At 37.9% G+C, this 17,890-nt stretch overlaps 1 protein-coding gene across 3 annotated transcripts in view; it reads left to right on the top strand.

Moving 5' to 3' along the window:
- Positions 1 to 17,890, top strand: part of SLAIN1 (SLAIN motif family member 1) — a 95,361-nt gene that overhangs the window by 2,658 nt on the left and 74,813 nt on the right. For all 3 annotated transcript variants that reach the window (XR_004355628.1, XR_004355627.1, XM_032680793.1), the window contains one exon: positions 1,211 to 1,350. The gene's annotated coding sequence lies outside the window, so the exon portion shown is untranslated. Of the gene's footprint in view, positions 1 to 1,210; positions 1,351 to 17,890 lie in introns of those variants that run through there.

Genomic DNA, 17,890 nt, shown 5'->3' with positions numbered 1-17,890 from the left:
TTTTTGGTCTTGTCATTTGCCCCTGCTGTGTGCAGGCCAGATTCCTTTGCAGTCTACAGAGTGTTCTGGTGTCTGAGTATCTGCTCTGACTGTAGCCCCATGTATTGGAGGTGGTCAGGCCAGGGAGCTGCAAGATTAGATATTAGGAAGAAATTCTTTACTGTGAGGCGGTGGAACAGGTTGCCCAATGAAGTTGTGGATGCCCCATCCCTGGAAGTGTTCAAGGCCAGAACTGGATGGGGCTCTGAGCAATCTGGTCTAGTGGAAGGTGTTCCTGCCCATGGCGGGAGAGTTGGATCTAGATGATTTTTAAGGTCCCTTCAAGCCATTCCGTTGTCTCCAGCAGCCAAGAATAATTTACTTCCCAGGAGATTTGCGCTCTCCCAGGTGAATTGAGTCTGCTGTGCTTGCTAATCTGCCACAGTTGACAGCAGCAACCCAGATCTCAGCCTCAAGAATTCCCCCATGAAATCTGCTTTGGTACCTGGCTTCCTAATGTACCTGGCCATCTGATTAATTGTCTGCTCCTGTCTGAGAATAAGGCACATACACTAGATTTTTTTGCATATATTTTTTTTCTGCTGGAGTTGAATATTGAAAATGGATTTTCATTGTTCCTCACCAGATGTTTTGTAATCTTTACAAATATGACTGATACAACATTTGATTCATTTGGGAGAAGATATATTATAGAAAATAAGGTGATTATATTATTATATATAATAAGGTGATATTATTATATATAATAAGGTGATTAAATTGTGATAGGTAAAGGTGTGAAATAGTTAACAGTGAAATTGTGATTTAAATATAAAATCAAATATTGAAATTGTCTTCAATAAATATAAGTATAAAAGGGACAAGTGAGAGCACCTTTTTTTGTATGTGTATAGCACCTAATACATTTGAACTTTGGGCGGTGCTGGAATGAAGACAGTGGTAGTGATGAGATGGAAGATTTTAATGTGAAATCTTGTTCTTTGTTTTGTCATGCCAGAGCTGTAAAGTTTGTATTTTGCCACCTAGTTTTCTGAGGAGGGAAGGAAGAAAACTAATGTAACTCTTCTACCCCAGAAAGTCTTTTTTAATTAGATATCTTCTTGCAAGTCTTCGTATGTTATACATTATTAGTAGCTAATAGATAAGAACTTAAAAAAGCAACTTTTAAGTGTTGCATATTTTGCTGAAATTTTTGTGTATTTTGGTTAAGGTTGTACGTCTTGCCTACCAAGACTCACACTTCTCAAGAGAAATCATTGAATCCTCTGCAGTGGTGCAGGCGTGTTCTGGATCATCCAACTCCTGAGACAGAGGCTGCAAAACGTTCCTTATGCTTTAGGTTGGAGCAAGGTAATTTTATTCTTAGATTTTTTTTTTGATAGTTAGGTTGGTATTTTTGGTCTGGTGTTTCACTTGTCTTTGGTGTTTTTCACAATTTAGCAAGCTTTACAAATGGCAGACATGCAGTTTTTTCGTATGTATACCTAAATGTTAACAAATGTTTGAAATTTTTTTTTTCTGATCATGCAGTTTTGAAGATGTTTACCTCCTCCGTTATCAATTTTTTCTTCTGCACAACTTGTTTAAACTTGGCATCCATTGCTTAAAATAGTAGACTAAGAAGAGCCTTAACTTGACTGATAGTACTGCTCTGTTGGGCTCTGGGTTATCTCAAGTACTGGATCCAGTCTGATGGCTGTTCAGTGCCAGTGACCTTGTAGAGTTATATCTGGATGGGCTGAATTTTGCTTTAATTAAATATCAGACAGCATGATTCTTACTTTTTTTTGCCATTTAGGGTCTCATTAAGATGGTACTAAACACTGTTGAAAAATGTGATTGAGAGAATATTGTCTTAAGGTTTATAACTCGCTAGGAAAGAAGATGAAAATGAACAATACAGGAAGCAACAGGAGACGGAAATAAAGCTAATGGCAATGTGAACATATGGCTGTATAAGTTAACTACAGCCATCACTAAGAAAGACTGAACATATTCCTGTGTGCTTTGGAGGATATGGGTAGCTGTGGCTGAGTCTTATCCAAATCAGTCATTTATCTGACTCAGACTCTGAAGTTCTCTCGCTTTGTATTGCCTTTAAAAGATAGTACAATGATTATTACCCTAGCAATATTTTGATGAGCTCATTTGCCTGAAGTTACATGGGTCAAGCTGTGGTTCCTATGTTGGTAATCATCCCACCTAGCTTTAGGGTTGAAGGATGTCCATGCTTGACCACCATTGGGAGCTTTGTCTGTGAAGTCAGAGGAATCATGTGAGCTGCTCCAGTGACGAGCTTTAGGTATTGGCTGTAGAATGAATTCAGTAGCTCTCTTTTAAGTCCACTGACAACAGTGGGTGCTTGGCATTCACCTCATCTGATCACCTAAAGGTATTGTCTGTGTGGTGTTGAGCATCCAGCAGTGGAGCTGAATCTGATATGGAAGCTCCACTTAGATTGCTGCACGTAGGTACCTAGTGCCACTTGAGATGGTCTCATTTAGGCTGATATCTAGTCAGGATACAGACCTTCCATAGGTCTTGTGCCTCACCTGCCATCTTTTCATCATATCTTGGCCTCCCCAAGGGCCTCTCAGGTGGGCAAGCACATCTGAGTATGGACAACTGAATCAAGGCTGAAATGGGAATGTAGAAACAAGTCAGAGGACAGCATGACCTATTTTTTCCCTTATAAGGATTTATCTAAATTTAATAGACAATAAAGATGTCAGATTTGAATCTCTGTGGTTATCAGTTCAGTTGCTGTCTGTGCAGAAGTCACAGGAAGTAACATATATCACAGTTATGTTTACAATGTGTTGCTCTGATCCACGTGTTCTACTCGTGCTCATTTGCTCATGAATTTCCTGAGGTCTGTACAAAGTTTCTGAGAAATTATATGCCATAAATAAAACTCATTATGGGAACAGTACGTTCAGGGATACAATAGACTTGTGTTTGTACTGCAGCAATTCTTTGCTAAAATTGCTTTAATTAATAATTCAGTTAGTCTCTTGATTAACTCTCGTATTTCTTAATGTTTTCTTTAGCACCTGTGCTTTACAAGTAATGTGTAATAAAAAAATGTCATCCTTATTCTAACTTTGTAGAAGTTGGTTTCACAATATTTATTTCTGTCTCAGTTTTGCACCAGGTGTGAGATTTCTGTGAGAATCTAATGTGATTTGGTTTTTAAAGTACAAAAAACTTTCTGTAACTTGACTTTCCAGTGTTTTGTTTTGCAATGCACTCAATCAGTAATATGTGTGTATAAATAGGTACATGTAATTTATCCATTTTTAAAAGCGACTCAGTAAGAATGGCATTCTTCTTTCCTGGTACTGAAGTTTCAAACTTTGTACTTGTAAGTTGAATGCTGTTTTCCCCTTTTAGCCGTATGCTTTGCAAGGGCATTTTGGAGATGTTTGGAAAATGTAATTGTGCCTCTTCTGCTCGGCCTTGAGTCACTGGGTAACAGTGATGGACTTGAGAGCTACTAAATGCATAGTCAAAAACGTTTATAATGTACCAGTGTGTGATTTCTGGAATGGCTTATAGGTAGAATATGCTTAGTGATTTTGTCCATGGTGCATTAGCCAAAAGTTAAACTAGTTGAGTTGTCATCGCTCTTTAGGCACTGTAGCACGCATAGAAATTAAAAGCAGTAAAAATGATTTTTGTTTGCAAAGTCAACATATCTGAGTAAGTGTGCACAGAGAGAAGAGCTGTGAGCCAAAAGTAATAACAATTTTACTATCCTACTTTTGACTTTTAACTAATTTCTGTTCTCAAGATTATTAATTCTGCCCTCATTTATTCCTGCTTATGTAGATTTTTTAAATTACATTGTATCCATATTTTCCTGAAAGTTTTCATTTGTTGTCTGAAATATCCCACCATTAGGATAGCTCATAACAAGGCTAAAAGTCTTGTGAGAGACTTCTGCCAAAGCAGTCCAAGGTGATGAAATAATCCAACGAGTACTTGGTCTTTCAGGCTGGAGAATCACTTGAATGATGGTATTTTCTTTTCGCTTCGCTGTGCTCACCAGCCTGTTTCTATTTTAATGAAAATGACTGGTTTAAGTATTTCATGGTGGAAGTTAAGAATTCATCTTGGCATAAATCCTTAAGGTTTATTGTAAGCACAGTGGTGGTATCCAGCAGGTGGTTCTTCTGTGAACCACTGTGAGAACTTGGACAAGCTTCTCAACATTCCGCTGGTCAACGACTAAGTAGGTAAAGCTTTTATCATGTTTATGAGGAACTAGGCTTATTACAAGCCCTGTTTCTGTGGATTAAGCATGCTAGCTTTAAGGAGGATGAAAGTTAAATGTAACCTTTTGTGATAAGATCTTTGCTTGGAATTGTTCCCGTTTCCCATGAGCAATTATAGTATTGAGGTACTATTTCTTTGTTGTTTGTTTTGGTTGTTCTTTCTCTACCACCGTACCTGGATCACTTCTTTCTTCCTGCTCTTCTTCAGTTGTCTTTTGTTTGAAACCTTTCTGATTTGTTATCCTTGCAGCACATCTCTGTCACAGGGTTAGAGTTTCCTCTCCATTTGATTTTTAATCTTGCTGTTTGTTTTATTTCGGTAGGTCAGCTGAAATGAACAGGGCCACCTAACAGTCTTAATGGCATCATAGAGCTGCTTCTGTATTTTCTTGATAGTACTTGAAGATGTTGGAACATGTCAGTATTAAGCCCAGTGAGCAGAGGAATGTTACTTGTAACCTTCCTAGCTAGTGCAGATGGTTATAACCCCTCTGAAATTGATAAGTTGGTGATTGACACCCTGGTTGAAGATAACTTCACCTCTCTAAAAAGCTCTGAAGCAGGCAGGTGGATAAACTGAGGAGTTAAGAGGCTTAGCAAGGAGTCAGTCTGTAGGAGCTCAGCTTTTATGCAGGGCTTCAAAGCATATCTCATCCAGTTCAGCCTCCCAGACAGAAAGCTCTTCTTTCTTGTAGAATATGAAATATTGGCTAGATTCAGAGTTTGGCTTAGATGAGTTCTTATTCAGAAATGCTGCTTCAGATGTTTAAGAAGAACAAGCAACAGAATTCTGTGGGTTTTGCAGTTGGCTGCAGTAGTTTAAAGAGTAAAACTCTGTTTTGCTTCTTAAATTATTAATGTGTTTCAGGATGAATGCTCTTATGTTGTCTGTGGATGATGTTGTGAAACAGATCCATTGTAGTTTCTCTCCAATTGCTTATGATTCCACAAGCACTGAGAATCTCGTCAGTGAAATTTTATCCTTTACTGTGCAGGATCCCAATGTTACATGTTAGTTAAGGTTTATGTCCAAATATATAACATACTGAGAAGAAAAACTTATTTTGACATTACCATATTCTTTTTACCTATAAAAATAAAGGAAGCCCCAGGCAAAAGGTTTTAACTGGATGTGCAACTTGTTGCTTATGCAGAAGGAGGCAGGTTCATTCTCATTATCCTAATTCTCTTCCAATTCTCAGGGGTTCATAGGGAAATCATTTAATTTGGAGTTTACAAGATAAGGAATACACTTCAGCAACTGTTAAGAACTGTTGTCATTAGGAACTTATACGCTATAGTCTGTTTACAGCAGAAGCAAACAGAAAACACTGTTAAGTGGACAGAAGCTTTTATCTTGTATGCTAGAGCTGGATCCAGTGCTAAACCAAGGCCTAAGTGGAATTTTTTTATTTTTTAAAATAGATTTAGTAGGTTTAAATTTATTTACTGTCTGTTGATGGAGCAGAGATGTATGTTGTGGTACTCAGAACTAGATTAATAAGATTTCATATAGCTTTCTTATTTTTCATATATAATGTGGATTAGTTCCGTGTAAAATGCTTTTGAGGTAGCAAATGATAATGTGCAGAAGCTTACAGATGATTGGATTGTTGTTTTCATCATAATAAAATGTCTAAAGCTGTAGAAGGAATGAAAAAAGTGACATGGGAGGTTTGGTTTCTCTTTATGTGTGTTTCTGATAATAAAAAGTGATGAGCAACCACAGCTCATCAACATCTTAGCACCCTTTGAGGAATGTGGCATCTCAGAGGTCAGGATGTATAGCCATCTGCTGCTGCAGTACAAACTTAGTGCTCGGAGTGCATCTATACATGCACAGCAGTTATTTGCTATTACATTTAATTTATTTGAAGTAACCTGTTGTAACAGCTGCATAATTCCACGCACTTCATAGAGGTTTTGCAAATGTATTGTCTAGTGCAGCTTCTGAGGATTCATGTTTTTCAATTAGGAAAAACCTGGGTTTGATATTATACTTGCATTTCAAACAGAATATTTTGCCCTACCTCTGTAACATTTCTACTCTGCAAGTACACTTGAAGATGGAAGTGTTTGGTTTAAAACCCTTATGGCAACAAATGCATAGAAGATCAGACACTTCACTTTTTATTAATTTCAGAGATATCACTTGCCTTTTTACTGCAGCTCTTAGATGTGACTTCTACTTTTTATTAAATTACAATATACGTACTGTTCAAGAATTTAATTTCAGTATTGGGGGTTGATTGTTGTGCAGCTCATAATTATATGCTTAGAATAGACCTTAGGTTGTCATTATACTTGCAAGAGGAAGCTGAATTCTGAAACCTCTGTAAAGACTGGTAGAGAGGTGGTGTTGGGTCTTGCCTCAGTTGAGAAGATATCCATGCCATTTTAGGATATATTTTATAAATTCATGCTAGCTACTGAGCAGGGCTTATCAGCTTCTTGTGAGTGGTTAAACAGCTAGAGACATTGTCAGATTTTATGTGAGGATTTCAGTAGGTTTATTTAAAATAACTTATGGTGTAAGTTCAAAGTCTGTAATGCACTAGATGTCTAAAAGCAGTAAAAGTAGCATCAACCCTGTTTTATGCTAAAGATACAGGCACAATTAGTGTTACCCAGCAGAGTACTTACTAATCACTGGGTTTGTTTTTGAAGTATGCAAATACTTTACTGGATAGAAATTTAAAATAAAAACCTAGGTTTTAATAGTTCACTTAAGGGTGCTTGAAAGCTTATTCCCTGGAGATATTTTTTCTGTGGAAAAGAGGATATTTTCAAAACTGCTGTTCTGGAAGCTGTCATTCCATTTTTGCTTATGATAGTCTGTGTCTTGCTCATTGTGTGCTAGTCCCCAATTTATTGTTTTAGGTTTTGTCTTTCTTGCTGACTTTTTTTCACGGTCTGTTTTTGATGTCTGCGGAAGAGAGCAGGGAATAACATTTCAGAATGCAGACAAGCCTCTTCCATGGGGTTATATAGAGGCTTCTTTACTGATGTGTTGATAATTTCTGTATTTTCACTTTCAGAGAGAACTTCGGTTCTTGTCTTCATAGCATTGCATCTTTTGGGAAGCTTTGGTTTAGACTGTTTTATGCCATGATCCTGAAGTATCTTTTGGTTGGACTGTATCTTCTGGGATATAGTCCACAGTTATATGTAAATATGCCATACAGTCTATTTTACCTTTGCAACTGACTTTGCATATTAATATATTGGAAAGAAGTTGGTTATCTGCTCTTGCTTTCCCAAGTGTTCCACACTCAGCTTATATGTGTTCATATTTCATGGAAATAACACATTTACACCAGTAATTTGCTTTCAAGTAAAGGTTTATGGAAAAGTTCTTGTAATGAAATAAAACTTTTTTTTGACTTTACCTGATAATGAAATGTAGGCAGTAAGCTCTAATCTAAATACTTGTGAGGCATAGGCATTTACAGATTTGCTTGATATTTTTTTAACGTTGCAAGACAGAAAATGAGTTTGTACAAATGACAGAGATGTAGAAGTTTATAAAAATAAAATTCCTCAGCATTTTATATCTTTTTTATGAATCTCCTTTAAAATACTGTTTTCTTAATTTTACTTCTAGATTGGGATCTATTTGAAAAATTTTTAAATACAGAAAATATTTTCTTGTGGAGTATTCACTTTCAGTGGGGTCACTAAACAATTATAAAAGTCTTTTTGAATATGGCTTTTTCAGGTGCAATAATGGAATACTTCATTAAACGCTTCACACTTCAGAAGTCTGAGTGAGAAAAGTAGTGAAAATGTGCCTGTGGGACGAAAAACTACGTTTGTTAGCAAAAAATAGATGGAACCTAGGTAGTTCTTGTTTTGAGAAACATTAGTAGCAGTGCAAAGATTACATTTTTGCTAACTTTAAAGAATCATACGGAATTAAGTGGACTTCAAGTTCTTGGATATTTTATACTCTGGCTATGAGATGTTGTGGAAAACTGATACGGGATAACAATTTTTAAAATAACATTCAGCTGGTAGCATAGGCACTTATTTATTTGTTTTATTAATTTTATATATTTTTAAGTTTATTATGTTACCAAGACAAAAGAGGTATTGGGTCATGTTCACTGGTGAATTTGGACCACCATTACCACTTCTACAATGTAAAGTACCTGTAAACTGATTTTTACACTGCTGGCTGTGCTCAGATTAAGCCCAATTTGTATTGCCAGAGAAATCTGTATGACATCATCATTTTGGAAGAGCCTTTTCCTTGAAAGCAGATGGCTGAACATACTCAATCCTGTGTGCCCCTCAAATGCAGAGGGGGTCATTACACATGCAGGCTGACTTGGAACAAATAAGTTTGCCTACTTTTGGAAAGAAAGTCAGCTTCTTTGTATTTGCTTGTCTTCCCCCATTATGCAGTACCAAGTAACGATGTTGATCTTGCTGCCTGTGCTGTGTTAATTCATAGTGAGATGATTTGTACCTTGAATTCCACGTTTCTAAAATGGTTATGCAGAGAGTTAGAAGTGGATAACTTTAGCCTAGGTGTCCTCTTGCAGTCAGATAAGTTTCACTCTAAGAGTTGATGAGTTGTTCTCTGCTGCATAGGAGAGAAGATCAGTTGATTTTTCATAGTTTTATCTGCAGCTGATGGAGGACAGATTGTTTCTTTCAAATTATGATAAGGATTTGTAAGAGGTCTTTTTGATCCTAAAAGGTTATGAATAATTTCACTGAACCTTAGTCATTTAAGTTAGATACCTGGGAGAAACTTACCTGTCTGACTCTGAAGAAGCCACAGTCCACCCAACCTGTCTTACTCCATTCTTAAGCAGTGGTCTGAACTGAGTCTGGCGATAGTAATTTCTGTCCACTAATTAGAAAAAACTTCGGAGTACTTGGCATTGGAAGGATTTAGTGTGCTGGTTTAGAAGTTAAACCGGTGGGAGAAATGAACCCAGCTCTAGAGAGATTATAAATCAGAGTTACAATTTACTAGAAATAAATTACAATAGATGGAACGATACAGAGAAAAACTGGTTTTGACCCACAAAAACAGATGTATAACCCAGCCCCTGGGACAAGAACAGAACAGTGTTCATTGGTCCCTGTACTGAGCACCACATGGCCCCCCTGGGTGCAAAGTAAAAGGAAAGGAAAGCCTCTTGATCCAGACGATGGTGGCAGTTCTGTTGAGGTAATGATCACAGTCTTGTAGAGAGTGGCAGTCACAGTCCTGTTGGAGTTCTGGTTGTTCCAAAAAACCCAAAGGTTATATGTGCTCAGGTTCAGGTGGGAATGTGCAGTATCTCCCCCAGGGCAGGAAGTTTCACAATGGGTGATTTAACTCATGGGATATTTTTGGAGTCTTTGATGGTCTAGGTGTTGCAGCTGCCTATTATGCCAGTCCAGTACAGCCCATTAGCAGAGATGATCCCTCAGGCTGGGTGTGAAGGTGCTAATTCCTCCCCAGAAGGGAGTTACCACAGCTGAGTCATTAGCTGTGCCCTGGGCAGCTACTGCAAGTGATCCATTGTTAACAGTCCATCAGAAATTCCATAGAGGGTGTAGAGTACATAGTTTTGGTTATACCCACATAGTAATAAACTGGTCCTGGCCCCTGCAACTAGGACATTTAGATGGCAGTATTCCTTTATACTTCTAACAAGTTTTGAACACCCTCTTCATTTTGCAAGAATAACCCTGGTGCCTTTCATTCAGAGATGGTTTCTCATAGTCTGCTACTTCAGTCATGGCAATTCAGACCTTGTTTGTAATCATTTGCTTAGATGCCTAAGCTTATTCTCCAAAATGAAGACGCATAGGACAGTTAGGGATTTTTTTTGATGTTTTTTGCATACTAGGAGCTATCCATATCTTTCTGTCATAGGCGCAAAAAAATCAGTACCACAGTACAATCACTGGTGAAATAATTGGTGTAAATTCTATAGTATGTGTCTGCTAGTCTTAAGTGAGATACAGGGGTTATTGCTTTGTGTTGCATCTGCATCACAGAGGAAAATGTTTGTGATTGAATCTCCCTGGGAAAGATATTTTGTGTCTAACTTTCCAGAGCCAGACATGTTTCTCTTGTGTCTGACTGTAGGTACCTTGTCCTTGAGTCTCAGCATTTGTTGAATTCATAGAACCTGTAATGGCCCAGATATGTTCTAACTAATTTTAGGCATACATCTGGTATATACCTGATTTAAAGCACAATCACTTTGATTGTGATTCATTGATCTTAATGAGGCTCCTAGGCATAATTTGACATGCTTTTGCATCCTTGAGGTATCTAGATGGGCAGATGAGTTTGATACAGGATCTGCACAACAGCCTCACTTAACTGGAGCACCTCAAATGTCATTACATTCTGGTTTTAGATAGCTGAATCATGCTTCTCCTGTTTTGTGCTGAAGAGTGGGATATGCTTCGGACTGTAGGTGTTTACTTCTGTGTGTATGTAAGCGTTGTCTTTTCTGTTTAGAATTGCTTGAAGAAATCCAGTATGCACTTTATATTGGTAGAATATAGAAAAGTTATCAGCATGCAAGAAAATAAGTGCAAGGTAACTTGCATTGCTATATTTTTAGCACGTGAATGGATCTCAAGTAGGAGTAACTGCTTGCACTTCGCTTAATATCACTTGAAAGCCATGTAAAGTTTTGTGTCAGAAATTAAAGTAAGCTTTTAGGTCTAGGGGATATAATTTGTTTTATTCTTCAGGAATGGCTCATACTATATAGTTCCAATTCTTTAGGCTCGAGGTACTACCCCACTATAGCCTTAATAAAAGAGTAGAATTAAGTTTTTAGAATCTGCATTTGACTGGTGGCATATCCTTTTTTATTTTGTTTTATTTTAGAGTTATTTGGCACTTGATATGTTTGTGATTTTTGTCTTCAAGCAATTTCTTCTTCATAAAATGTCTGAAGCCTTTTATGGGTGCAGGGCAGGATTTTATGGCCCGAAGGGCGTGGGCGATAGCAGCTGTGTCATCTATTGTGTTGCTGCCTGCAAACACAGAGGACTGGGCTCAGCATCCTAACACTCTAAGGTCCTTTATTCCTAGAAGTTCATGTCCCTCATTCAGCTCTCTGAACCAAACCTTCTTGATGTTCTTCATTGTTCTTTCCTGACCCATAGGAAAGGCAGGGTAGAGAGTGATTTGTCTGCATGAAATAGGGCAAGATGGAGTGACAGAGGGAGTAATTTTGTTCCTCTGTAGTGTTACCAGTTTTCTTTCTTGCCTTTTCTGCTTCATATGTTGCATTTGTACAGTCAGTGTTCAGAGAGTCTTATGGTTATTTCTTGAAACACTGGGTGTGAAATACTTTACTGTAATCACAAATAGATCTTTATTTATGAATAAGGAAACAAATTTCAGTTTTTAATCAGGCATGTATGTTCTTATTGTGTTGGACATAGTCCAAAAAAGATTTTATTTTTGATCTATGTGGGTACTGCAAAATCTGGAATAATTACTTAGAAGAAACAAAATGGTTTTTAGGGAGAAGCTTGAAGAAGCGTCTCAGACTTTGTTGTCCAAGCCCATTTTTGCTTACTGTGGACATGGCAGGTTCTGGTGGTGGAAATGCTTAGAAGGTATTGCAGAGTACCTTTTATCTGGGACAGTAAGACAGAGGCAGAAGGATGTTGCAGCAGTGTAATTGTACTGAAGGAGCTTCTGCAATTTGTGTACTCTGACTCTTGTCTGTATGCGTTCTCATGCTTTCCCTGTTGTGCTGTGCTCTTGGGTGATATTATTCTCCTCTCTCCTCCTCTGTCAACTTATACCTGTGTTACTTGTTAGTGAGGAGCAAAGATTGCCTCTGTTAAATGCTTGTACAGTTCTTGATGGAGTGTAGGTACCTCTGGAAGGTACTCTCAAGAAGTTCACTTAAGGAGTCTCTCTCAAGATGTCTGAAATCACCCCAGGGGAGCTTAAATTTAGGAATGTGCTCCAAGTTACTGCCAGGAGACATTGGTCTCTAGGGAATCCGAAGAGACTAATCTGCTTAGGTTAAAAACTGTTGCGGAATCCCTGACCCCCTTGACAGTAATAATGGTAACGGTATTTATAGCAAACATCTGTGTTATTTAACCCATTTTCCTAGAAGTAATTATTTGGTTAGTACTTCTTAATTTGGCTCTAAGTTGGGGCTGAACCTTAATTCTACATGAGAATATGTATTCTGAATACATTCTTATATTTGGCAGTCAGTTAAACCTCTATCAGAACTTTTCTTAATCCTAGACTTTCATGATTTTTTTTCTCCATTTGGTGTTTTAAAAGTAGGAAAAACCTGTTTTACAGTAGCTTTTATTTTTTAAGTGTTTTGTATCTTTTCTCTGCTTGGGTAATAGTGTTAACACTTTCTCATAATAGGCACATAACTGTGACACTCTACTATATTTATCCAAAAACCACAGGGTTCCTGGAGGGTAAGTGCTACTTTTGACCTTGATTTGAGCCTAACTTTTAGCTTTTTCAGTCTGGCTCAATGTAGGCAGTAGGTATACTTGAGCAAAGAAAATGGAGTGTGGCATCTGGAAACAGGGTGTCAGAGTCAGAAACTATAAACAGAGAAACTCTTGCAATACTCTGCTGCCAGAGGGTTTAACCTGTGAATAAATACAGATGGCAAATAGATAGAGTTGTAGGGGCGCTATAATGTGTTTCTTGGATGCACGGGAAGTTCAGGAGTAAACAGTAATGTTAGAAAAATTCAATTTAGGGTTAATGTTGGAATAATTTTATCTTTTCTATGTTATGATAAATGATCAAGAGTTATACCCCAACAGATACATATATTTGATTTCTACCTGGTGTGTAATAAAGATTCTATATTGTTAGGTGAAGGATTGCAAATTGTCCTTCTGTGAGTCTGTTATTAACAGAATGGATCCCTCACCCTTTGTGCTTACCTGTCTTGCCAATGGTAATGCACCAAAGAAGAAAAGAACTATGTATGCTATGAGAAAATTTAAATTTAGGAAATGTAATTAGCTATATTTCTCCTCCAGTCATCTGTTCAGAGCAAAAATGCACACCTTTGATTAAAGTTGTTGCTAACATGTCTGATTAGCAGTATAGTACATGTCCACCTACAGTTGTGATGCATCCTGTGTGGCATGTGGAGATGAAGTTCTCATTTATTAACTGAATGAAAGCTGTGCCTACCTTCTCTAAAGTAGTGCACTAACCAGTAGATAATAGTTTGGGGATGTTTTGTTTTACTTCTAGTACAATGTATAGACTAAATGAATAGGATATCTTCAGCATGAGAGCACCTTGTGTAGTACCTGTGCTCTGATCTGCAAGGGGAGTTGAACTAATACCTGTTGTTTAAATCACACAGAGATGTCTTGCTCCTCATCCTAGAGGAAGCCCCTAAGCATGGACTTGCAGAGTGAACAGGCAAAGGCACCCTTCATCTTCGTCCATTTTATCAAGGGCAGCTGAACACTTCTTGAAATATATTCAACGTATTTTTTAAATAAAGTTGTTCACAGCATGGTTGAATTCTTGTCCTGATTATTACATAGTCATGATTTGGTCTTAATTTGTTTTTCTGGAATAGTACTTTTAGTATTGTCTCTTCCCATCATTTATTCAACTCCTGAGACCAAAGCTACAGAAAAGGAGAACTCTCTGGGACTGCAATGACTCAGCTCTCATGCTGAATGAACAGGAAGTTAAATACAATGCCACTGATGATCTTAGACCTACCAGTACGAAGACTTAAGATTACAAAGCAACTGCTTTTCTCTAGGGACCGAAACCAACATTTTCAAAGGAGTGAATGCACTGCTATCATTGGGGTTTTAAAACTGTTGTTGGCTAATTGAAGTAGGAATGTTTAATGTACCGTTGTAAGAGGTTGGGGAGATTTATTTCTGCACAAAAAAGTGCAGTTAGCTTAACTGGTTTTGAAAACAGGACTCCTTCTCAGGCTGAAGTTAAGAAAATACATAAGGCCTGTACTACTTTTGATATTTAGGAGGTAGCTTGCTGATGAGATGAAAGCTTCTCATGTTCTTAGTAGCCTTGAAAGGTACACTTGTATACAGAGCATATACAGGCAAGCAGAAGACCTCATCCCTTCTTCTTGTGTTATCAAAACATAATTAGACCCTGAGAGCTGATCCTGTCACTGTATACAGCGTGTCTACACCATGCAGAGCATGCCTAACAACCTGGCTCCAGTACATCCACACAGTGCAGTGCTGCATGGATAATATCCATTGGTATAGCTTGTCCCTTGGATCCAGCTTGAATGAATGTCTTGATACTCCTCATATTTCAGCTTTCAGGTCACGTCTCTCGTTAGCATATATGTCTCTCTGTGTGTTAAACATGCTATAAATGATCTCAAGATGAGATCTGTGCTACTTTATATAAACTTCAGGCTTGAAATCAGTGACTAGTTGAAAAATAATAACATCTCCAGAGCATGATATCTGTCTTCAGTGATAGAGAGGAGAATAATTGGTTAGGTAAGACTGGAGGTCACATTTGAGTATTGAAAGCTAGTTGAGGTGAATATGGATCACAGTTTATTAAAGATAGAGGATGTACTGCGTTTTGCAAAATGTTCTTCCTCTACCTCTCTCCTCCTGTGTGGCTGAAATTCAGATTAGCTTCCATACTGTAGCTCTTGTAAGAATTTTTAATCATCAAACAAAATTAATTTGCAGCTTTTACTTATGCTGTGGTATACTGGAATTAATTCTGTTGAAAACAGGCCTCCTACCACTGCAGAATTAACCTAAGACAAGAGTTAAGTGTCTCCAGTTTTATGGTAGGAGAGGCGGTAACTAAATAGCATTTTAAAAATCTTTTGTAATTACATCTGATGTATAATGTACTAGATAGAAATAGTGGAAAACTTAGAGTAGTTGAAATGTAGTAGAAAAAAGAACTTGTTGACCCAAAACCTACTGAAGTCACTGGAAGTCTATAATTTTCTTTTGGTTTATGCATTGTCTTGATGTTCTGTAAGGTATTTTGCGTACTAATTGTGTGCTTTTTGGGATGAATGTCAAATCACTTTGAGATGAGTTTTCTGCTTTATATTTGAAGTTAAAAATGTGATAAGCTGAGTTTCTGTATGTGTTTGTTCCCATATGACTGAAAACACAGTAAGTTCATGCTTCAGATTTGACTGGCAGTGATCAGTACAAAGAGTTTCAAACTCTGGAGTTTGATTCCCCAAATTCAGAGATTTTGCTTGAGGAGGCCTGTGCAAAACTTCCCCGGGTGCCATGGTGTTTTGACTCACAGAGCAAATAGTGCTGTTCTTGCCATTGTACAAGAACTGGGAAGGTCAGGTCAGTTCTGGAGATGTGAGTGCAGCATAGTTTGTTTGGTCAAGCATGTGAAAAGATGTGAATCCATGACCTGCTTTTGTAGAAGTCCCTGGTGGGTACATGTATTTGTTCTGGAAAGTTTTCCTTGAACTGATATAATGTACTTAGTTCATGTAATGCTTATAGAGTGTTGTCATAAAGAACAACTTTCCTCAGTGGTGTAAGAGTCATTTACAGGTATTACTCTACTGTATTAGGGAAATACCCCAGCACCAAGTCTTACTTGGTCTTTATAAAGTAATCCAAAGAATTTAGTGTGTGTATGGAGTAGACTAGTTTGGGGAAACAAGTACCTTTGAGCTGCAAGACAGATGCCCAAGAAAAGCATCATTATCAAAAGTACTAGCTCAAGCAGTAATCTAACAGAGAGCTAAATGAATTTACCAGCTTCTACTGCAACTGAAAAAGATTGTCACTGCAGCCTATGTGACAAGTACAAGGGTGGATGAAAGCCCCTCTGAATAGGGGACATGAAACAGTTTTGCTTCCCCTTGGATGTTGAGGCAAACTGTCCCCCAAGGGACAGAGCTGTCTGAGTGGGGAAGAGGAGGACCTGTAGCAAAAATCACATAACCAGTGTATGTACCAGATGGATTGGTAGTTTGAGAGTCTGCTTCTGAATAATAGATAATCGTGTCCAAAGAAGCGTCAGGCCATATTTCTCTCAGTTAGCATTACCACCAGATACTTTTTAGGATGTTGAAGGGCTTAAGTGTACAGATTTATGATCATGAACCTGTATTACAAGCAAACCCCCCACTCCAACATACATTATTAATTTAATATATGATACTAGGTTTCTCCCTTCATTGATCCAGACTCTTGGCTGTTGAGAGTAGTGAGTTAGAGGGCTCAGCATGCCCCAGGGGATATGCCGGGGAAGAGTTGTAGAGTTACAGCACCCCTGATCCTTTCTGTTAAGTGGTTTGCAGTCTTTCAAAATAACAGCTCTCTTAACTACTCTCCATCTCAAAGTGGAAGGAATTTCTGCATTTTCTCCTGGTTAAGGTTGTTTAATTAGCTTTTTTTTTTTTTTTTTAATCTCGGTTAGATTACATGCCTGACTTTAAACTTCCTTTGTTTCTTTATATCCGACCTGAAAATTAGTGGCAAACCCTACAAACTACCTGATTTCAGGTGAAGTTCCAAGACTGTATCTCCTTACTACTCCACGAGCATGTCATTGATCCTGTTACAGTTAAAGACACCTCTCTGTGAGACATATTCTGTGACAGTATGGCGGTTTTGAGTCAAACAGATTTATGTCCTCCTATTTTGGATAATGCCATGATCCACAGAACTGTGGTATTAATAAATTTGCACAGTGGCTATCAAACCAATGTTCTGCTGTGTGAGAGCTGCATCCTGGGCAAGCATCTCTGCTGAGGATGCTACAAGTTTTGAATTATGGCAGGAGGTGATGCCTGCAACTCCATCTTCCTCACTGCTGCTTACTTGCAGACATTCTCTTGACTGCTTCAGAGCTAATGTCATACTGGTTTGCAAAGCAAATGTTCACTGAATTTAAAAGGTATGAACTATATGGCAGACAAAGGTTGCCAGTGCTCTGCAAGCAAGTAGTCAGTGAAGAGATGTCTTGAAACGCAGACACCGTGTTTCTCAGACGTGGGGGATGCTACAAACCCAAGAGCCAGCACTTAAAGACAGAAAAGAGATTTTTCTGTTAAAAATGTAGCTGGTTTAACTATTTGTGGAGTATTGTGGCCAACAGAACAATTAAACCAGTGCTGAGTGATTGCCATGTATGCTTCCCACAGTAATCTGGGAGATTTTGCTGTATCATGCTATCACTGAAGTACAGGCAAAGCAGTTATCAAAGGTAACTAATTCAAGAAGGAAAAAAAGGTTAGGATGAGTTTCACAATGTTTATGCAATGAGCATGAGAGTTTGGATTTTTCTTATGATGACATGAGAGAATATGAATGTCTTTCATAATGGTAAGGTGCAAGTGTGTGTAATCAGTTATAGACCTGTGTTTTATTAGGGAAAAGATAAAGTCTTTCACAAATTGTGTCAGCAAAAATAATTCTCTTGTCATGACTTCTGACACAGCTCTGCTTAAATCTTAACTCTTTGCTATGCCATGGAGTGCAAAAGCAATGGCTTTGTGAAGACACTTGTTCCACCACTCATACATTAGCATGATGTAGAGCTTTTGGCAAGGTTGTTTGAACTATTTGAGATTGGGTTAGTTGTACCCATCAGACTGGGTGCAGCTAGCTGCTTATGA

Source organism: Chiroxiphia lanceolata, chromosome 2 (assembly GCF_009829145.1).
Source record: "Chiroxiphia lanceolata isolate bChiLan1 chromosome 2, bChiLan1.pri, whole genome shotgun sequence".
Taxonomy (NCBI): domain Eukaryota; kingdom Metazoa; phylum Chordata; class Aves; order Passeriformes; family Pipridae; genus Chiroxiphia; species Chiroxiphia lanceolata.
The sequence above is the reverse complement of the archived record's forward strand: the minus strand, read 5'-3'. Positions and strand labels throughout refer to the sequence as shown.